General features: G+C 44.7%; 1 long non-coding RNA gene across 1 annotated transcript; it reads right to left on the bottom strand.

The window, feature by feature from the left end:
* Positions 1–4,662: 4,662 nt before the first annotated feature.
* LOC310745106 lies at positions 4,663–7,401 on the bottom strand. The gene is made up of 2 exons (XR_014539940.1): positions 6,333–7,401; positions 4,663–5,199 (listed from the first exon to the last, which is right to left on the bottom strand). It is a non-coding gene; the product is annotated as an uncharacterized lncRNA (long non-coding RNA).
* Between the last annotated feature and the right edge of the window lie 730 nt (positions 7,402–8,131).

Genomic DNA, 8,131 nt, shown 5'->3' with positions numbered 1-8,131 from the left:
AGTGGTGCCTGCCCTGTGGAACGCCCTCCCATCAGATGTCAAGGAAATAAACAACTATCTGACTTTTAGAAGATATCTGAAAGCAGCCCTGTTTGGGGAAGTTTTTAATGTTTGATGTTTAATCGCATTTTTAATATTTTGTTGGGAACCACCCAGAGTGTCTGGGGAAACCCAGCCAGATGGGCAGGGTATGTATGTATATATGTATGTATATATGTATGTATAAATAAATATTATTCCTGGCTCAAGGTCATCTAATGAGCTTCAAACCTTGGTCTGTCAGGTTTTGTCTGGATTTTAGCCATGCCACCTGTTGCCCATGTGGACTATTAACTGCCCCATATTCATACTTTTAAAAATAGCATAAAAGTCTTGAGCCCCTAGAGAACAAGAGACAGAATGCAAAATATATTTGGGAAACAGTGATAGTCAAAAGAGGCAAAACACGGCTAGAATGACATACCCATTGTCTAAAGAAAATCTTTCCTGGTTCATTTTGAAACCACATTTGGGGGTCTTCCTTGGGGCCCAGATGATAGGTGCTCATGAAAATAATAGAGAGAGCCAAGATTTTAGTGTAAAGTCCCTCATAGTTCCAATCCAGCGCCTGACTGCATACAGAGGCCTGACCTTCTATTAACAGGTGCAGATGTTTTAGAACTCAGCAATTATATTTTTGTTCTCAAAAATCAGGGTAAGATTTGAATTAGCAAACCATTTGCATAATATATAAATTAGGCTACCTTGATTTGAGCAACTGAAATTTGACATGCTTAACTAAATCTGCCACTCTAACCACCACACTGCATTGGCTATAGCTAATGAGATTCTCAGAATTCATTAGTTCCTTTGTTTCAGAGAAAGAACATTGCTCTTAGGCTTCAAGACTTGAATATAAAAATAATTTCAAAGGATAAACATTAGCAAAATGGAAGCCCCTAGGATTGTTCCTAGTAGGAGAAAATGAAGTGCAGAACTTGTTGTTGGTTGTCTGTGAAAAGATGATGTACATAACTCAGGCAACATATATGAGAAAGTGGGAGCACTAATTTAACTGTCATGAGTCCTGGGATTTCTTAAAGATAAAATAATTATCATGGCATCAATCTTTGTGGACTAGGACCAGGACTAAAATGAAGTCACCTTGTGAAAAAGCGTTGTTCCACACAGCTCAAAAGATATTGGCAGTGCCATCCTTTACCATATTTAACTACTAAATTCAATAGGCTTAAGGTAAAGTAAAGGGACCCCTGACCGTTAGATCCAGTCGTGGCCGACTCTGGGGTTGCGGCGCTCATCTCGCTTTATTGGCTGAGGGAGCCGGCGTACAGCTTCTGGGTCATGTGGCCAGTGTGACTAAGATGCTTCTGGCAAACCAGAGCAGTGCACGGAAACGCCGTTTACCTTCCTGCTGGAGTGGTACCTATTTATCTACTTGCACTTTGACGTGCTTTCGAACTGCTAGGTTGGCAGGAGCAGGGACTGAGCAACGGGAGCTCACCCCGTCATGGGGATTCGAACTGCTGACCTTCTGATCGGCAAGCCCTAGGCTCTGTTGTTTAACCCACAGCACCACCTGCTTACTTCCAGGTAAGTCAGCAATGGGGAGCCTGTGGCTCTTCATGTGTTGTTAGATTCCAACCAGTGCTATTTTTCTAGAAAAAGAGATGCCAGAACTCACCATGAACACCACCCTCGTTCTCTTAGAATGATAATGGCGCCCACCTGAGAGGTGCTGGAACTGAGTTCCGGCGAGTTCCAGCTGAAAAAAGACCCTGATTCCAACTCCCATCAGTCTCAGTCAGCAGGAGTCAGGGATGATGGGAGTTCCAGCATCTGGAGGGCCACAGTTTCCCCACCCTCATGGTAGTTAGCTGCAGTCTGAGCCTGTTTCTAGAAATAAAGGGTGCATGCTTACCTGGAAGTAAGTCCTACTGAGCTTCTGAGTGAAAGTCACCATTGCTTCTTTCCCGCTGATTGCTGCCGCTTTTGACTCTCTCCCTGGTGTTTCCCTGGGATCAAAGTGCAAATACTGTGCAAATTATGCAGCTGGGTTTAATTCTCCATAGCGGTGTGCATGGAGGACAAGATTGGGAAAGCCCAGAGATCTTCTCCTCCACATGGACTTCACGAACATCTCTCCCAGGCCATGAAATAACTTAAGCACCATGCAAATCAGCTCTTATTCTGAAGCCGCTGGTAACTTTAATGGGATTGCATCAGTGTGACTTGGGGATTAAGGCCTTTGAGCCTTAAGGCTGGGTTTGCAACTGATGGCTATGTTCATGCTGTCATGGTATGATCTGTTCCACAACAGAATAGAACCGCCTCAAAGCTTAGTCAATGCTCTTAATGCTGAACCAACCCCACAACTGTTCCGGTAATTGCAGTTGTTTGCAATATGTGAACCACCTTTTAAATTCACACCTATCTGAATTTTGCAATGCAGTTCTCCAACCAAAGTTTACAAAAATGCAGGTATTAGGGGAAAGTGTGCATAAAAAGGAATATACAGTGCTACCTTGGGTTAAGAACTTCATTCGTTCTGGAGGTCTGTTCTTAACCTGAAACTCTTCTTCACTTGAGGTACCACTTTAGCTAATGGGGCCTCCCGCTGCCGCTGTGCTGTCGCCACACGATTTCTGTTCTCATCCTGAAGCAAAGTTCTTAACCCGAGGTACTATTTCTGAGTTAGCAGAGTCTGTAACCTGAAGTGTCTGTAACCTGAAGCGTCTGTAACCAGAGGTACCACTGTATTACTGAAAATAACATACCAAATATGCTTTATATTGGGGTCAATTGCATGCGGAAAGGGAGTACCAGGACGAAGTCACACCAAAATGCTGGTGAATTTTCATCAGGATTTAAAAATAAAAAATTGCTGCAGGTACTTTATGTGGAGAGCTGAATTTAAGACAGGAAAAATGAGAAACTGAGAACCAAACCTGACTGATCCTTCTTCCCCTATCACCCAGCAGTCACCCAAACTTAGCAGCAAAGCTCCAACATTAGCCATGGGAGGAACCAAACAACGCAGCAATGGAAAGAATGCAGTTGTTTGGTTGACCCAACACCTTCTCTTGCATACAAAGCACAAACATACTGCCATGACTAGCTGACAACATGCAGAACCTAGAAACAAGCTCCCCAGGAGAAGGGTTGAGTCCCATTGCGGTACCAGTGTGTTCCCACAGGCAATGCTTGTAACACAACATGTTTATACTGTTGTCTATGTAAGCGGAACAAGCAAAAGCAGGGGAGCCATATGGACAACAGGAGAGACCGATATTAGGTGTTCATTTGGAAAGATCAATGTAGCGGGAAACTGGAGCGGTAGGCTTGTTTCCTGTCCCTGGAAGGTGTTGATATGGCCTCTGTTCAAATGGAAAAGGGCGACGCAGTGGGATTAGACTTCAGGTCTCCTGCTTCAGCAACCAACAACAAAGCTACAGAGTCCCAGAAGAGACACGCACAACCGGGCCTTCATAGTCTCCCAAGGGGTCTGACAGATAAATGATTCATTGCTTCCAAATCCCCATGAATAAGAAATGGGAATCTCAGCAGTGTTAAGGGTCCTTCTTGGAATCGTGAGCTCGGTGGGAGGGCATGAGCTTAGCATGTAAGGCTCAACCACTGACTACTGGACCCCAGGAAAAGGGCTGAGACAATACACACACATGACCTGAAAAAGTGCAGCGCAGTAGTCAATCAAGTGTCCTGCTGAGGTCATGGTCTAATCTTTTTTTTAATATAATTTTTTATTAGTTTTTTTTAACATATCATTTTCAACAGTAATTAAACATACTTTTACATCTTATTCAAATTTTTGACTTCCATCAATCCTGTCTGAAAATTTTCCAGTCTAATCTCTGAGTATGCATTTCTTATCTTCCCTATTACATTTCAAACTCATAACTAATATCTCTATCTTTTTCTACTTTGTAACACTTCGTATATTTCTCCTTACAAAACTTCTTGTAGTCCTACTAGCGTAATTTGTTGATTACAGTTGCTCTTCAAATAATTCATATACTTCTTCCAATCTTCTGTAAATCTCTGGTCCAGCAGGTTTCGAATCCTTCCTGTCATTTTGTCCAATTCTATATAGTCCATTAATTTCGTCTGCCATTCTTCTTTCGTCGGATTCTCTTCTTGTTTCCATTTCTGGGCTAACAATACTCTTGCCGTAGGTCATGGTTTAATCTAATCCAGGATTCCCCAACCTGCTGTCTTACAGTTGGACTTTGATTCCCATCACCCCTGAACATTGGCCATGCTGGAGGACACCAAGTTGGGAATGGCTTGTTTAACCCCATCGCAGTACTCCAGGATACCTTTGATATTGACCAACCTCCTTCACCCCTCCAAGTTATGCTCCCCACATTTTCATCAGGTTGATTTCCTGGGCCTGCTGGTTACTCAACAGACCTTGTTATTTGCTGCTCCCCACCCTGCACACTTCATGCAGATTTCGGCTTTATCGCTAGCAGTATGGGGGCATTCAGGAGAATATTGGTGCTCCACAGATGCACTCCCTCAGACCTTGTATGGTGTGACAATGAAGAACCTCCTGATCCATGCAACGCTGCCACTGTGAGTCCTCTCAGATGAGCAGTCAGGAGGAAGGATTTCAATCTGCTAACCACTAGAATAAGAGACAGCTGAAACACTGGGGTTGTTTTTTATTATTATTGAACGATCAGTTGTGGAGCGAGTCCTGGATGTCAATCTTTTTTCTTCTTGTAGAGTAACTGTGCCTTTTGAAGCTTTGTAACAGGATAGGAGGGGGCCATCTTTCCCTGTGATGTGCATGAATGTAACTGTTTGCCATGCATTTCTTGAAGGGCACATGACCCCTGGGAAGAAAACAGCAGCAGCCCCACATCTGAACATCTGACTTCTTGCTAGCCACTGCTTCTGCTGCATCACTTGCGGTCTTCCTGGCACTGGTGAGGAACATCATTTCCTGTGGAGAGATGAGAAAGGCCTGGTAAGTTTAGATATAATGGGGTAGGAGCTGAAACCAGGGGTTTGTTGAAAATGCATAACTGAGAAAGGATGTCCTCTCATGGGTGCTTTTCTATTGCCTCAGTCAAACTCACTACTCTTCCATTGCCTGGGCACTCACCTAGTTGTAGGAATAGCTGGAGTACAGCATTTTGTGTTCAGAAGAAGAAGAGTCTTTATTTGCATCAGCCACTAGCCATAGAAATAAAATGAAATAAAATGTACAGAAGAAAGAGGTAAAAACTTAACTATGCAAAATACATTTTGGAGGTTTACATCAGTAATCAAACAACAGATCTTATTCTAATTGCCCCTGCTAAAAATTTTGCAGGAGAAGAATCTTTATTTGCACCAGACACTAGCCATAGCAATAAAATAAAATAAATGTACTGAAGATAGAGGTAAAAACTTAACCAGAGAAAATACATTTTGGGGCCTTACATCAATAAACAAATAATAGATCTTATTCTAATTGCCCCCACTAAAAACCTTGACGTTTTTGCTGTCACCTGATCATCTTGATCTGCTAAAAGAAAGGACACAGTAGCAATGGTTGAGCGACCTGGCATGGACAATAATGGAGGGGTGATAACTTCACTCCTCAAATCTTCATAAAGAGTGCAAGCCAGAAGCACATGAGCTACTGACTATATACTGCCATCTCCACAGGGACATAACCATTTTCCCCAGTGGAATTTTTAGCATTTTGTGTTCATTCACAGAGGTGCTTCTCGCTGCCTTTCCCACTCCATGGCAGAAGCTCAAGGAGTTGTGGTGGCAGCGCCTTTTTCAGGAAGCACTGCTGCTGTTGTTTAGTCCGTATAATTTAAACACATTTAAGTGGAAGGAGAAACACTCTAGGGCAGGCATAGGCAAACTCGGCCCTCCAGATGTTTCGGGACTACAACTCCCATCATCCTTAGCTAACAGGACCAGTGGTCAGGGATGATGGGAGTTGTAGTCCCAAAACATCTGGGGGTCTGAGTTTGCCTATGCCTGCTCTAGGGCAGTTTCAGCCAACATGGCTGGGCAGGGTTGCAGAGCTGCCTTCCTGGCACTGGTGTCATGGCAGATCACCTGGATGGGCTAGAGTGGGTAAGGGCAGCTGCGAGATTGGGGGTTGTGCACAGGTGGAGCCAATCTGATGCTCATGCTGGTGTGCCTACACAACCCCAACCTCACTGCCACTGTGCATGCTGCCCCAGCCATAGCCAGGTAAGCTGCATTGGTGCTGGTGTTGGCCAGCACTGTACCTCTTGTTTAGGGGAAGAAGAGGGGATGCTTAGAAGTCATGCTTGGAAGCATGATGAGCCCTTCTTGCTTACCTGTATGGCTATGTTGTTCTTGCAGCGCCTTTGGGGAGCTGATGTTCCAGGGGGATGTTTAATCACGGATTTCTGAGGAAGAGTTCTCAAAAGGAAGTCCGGGTTAGGTCAGGTATCGGCAGTGTCCCCTTCCTCTCTGACCTTTCCCACTGTGGATCGTCTTGTCTATTTCCACGTGCTGGGAGGGTGTTCCACTTTCTCTGACTGCAGGCCAAGACTCTATGCAGGACCCCTGTGTGAGGCAAGTGCAACAGAGTCAGAAACGAGAAAACTCTTGCCCTTACCAACTGACTACTTTCCCCAGCCATCCCTTACCTTTGACGGTCCAGATCTAATGTTACTCTGGACACCGATACAGATCTCCGATTCTCATACTTTCAGGATTCTGTGCAGCTTGTCAATTCGTAACGGTTGATCTTTGCCTACAAACCTGTGCCTTTTCATTTACTTAAGACATCAAGGATCAAAGGAGAAAAGGGCAGTAAAACATTGTTTTTCCACCAATCTGCTTGTCATTTAGATATAGCTTATTGTATAAATGTCATGGAAACAAGCTGTTCCCTGCTTTTTTTAAAAAAAGGAAACTTGCTTTGCAGTTTTCTTCCTCTTGATAAAAGGCTAAACAAAGCAAATGTGTTTACCAGGTAAAAGCTCTTTGCGATTCTCTCCCCCCCCCCCACTACTCAGTGAGTATGCATGATTCATTTCCACAACAGGATCCTTGAGCCTCCCAAATTAAATATTAGCATAGATTAAGGGCCAATATAGATATGGCATTAAACATGCCCTTGCATTTAATGTGCTCATTTCAAAAAATGCAAATAGCAGTCACTGGATTTGATAATTATTAGGAACGCAGCAGGTGGAGAGGGAGAGTTTAATTCTTCCTTCTTCTTTTTCTGCGCTGCAAATGAAAATTGCTCCTCCAAAGCTAATAGCCATTGACAAGACACATGCCCCTTCCAGGAATTTGTATAACGCCCCCTTGAAATTGTCTAATCCAGAGGCCATCAGTATGACATCTTGTGGCAGCTGTTGAAATGAGCACTTTAATGCAGGACAGGTATCTGAAGTGAGGGAGTGACTGCCAGTGCCCACTAGCAATGCAAATAGCAGCTTCACAAGTTTTCAGGACGTGAGAATACACAGGGAGGCTATAGGTTCCTGGACAGATGCTTTGAAGGATGGAAGAGAGGCCACTCACAATGACCACTCCCCACATTAAATGGGGGGCACCCTTTGTGTGGTCGTGCGCAGCCCCCTGGACCCTATGAGGCACAATTAACACAGGCTTGGCTTCGCCTTCCCCAGGTGGGATACCTGGAAGTGTCCGCCTACCTTAGCCAATCGGCCAGGTGTTGCCAGGTGGGGAGGTGTTGCCAAGGTGATCAGGCCAGGTAGGGGGAGGGACCACCCTGCCCACACAATAGGGGGAGGATCTTACCTGGGAATCGTCAGTTGGCTCCAGAGCGTCTCCCATCCTACCCACCCTCAGTTAAGACTTCTTTTGCAGGTTAACCTTTTCTCCACAGGTACGTGGGCGCTGCTACATCAAGGTTGCTGTGGAAGGGCCGGAAAGGAATTCTCCTGCATTCACAGGTTTGCCTTTCCTGTAGCAAAATGTCACAACTTTGGCGGTATTAGGCCTTGGACGGAATCCTTTAGTCTATCTTCCCTAAACTAGGGGTGGGCATGTAGCAGTGACTCATGCCCCCCTTCTCTTTGTGGCGGCGATACCAGGGTTCCCTGTTAAAGGGGTTGTTTTGAGGGGAGGCTTTGGCCATACGCTGAGAGGTTGT

This window comes from Podarcis filfolensis, assembly GCF_964270895.1.
Source record: "Podarcis filfolensis genome assembly, chromosome: 11".
Taxonomy (NCBI): Eukaryota; Metazoa; Chordata; class Lepidosauria; order Squamata; family Lacertidae; genus Podarcis; species Podarcis filfolensis.
The sequence above is the reverse complement of the archived record's forward strand: the minus strand, read 5'-3'. Positions and strand labels throughout refer to the sequence as shown.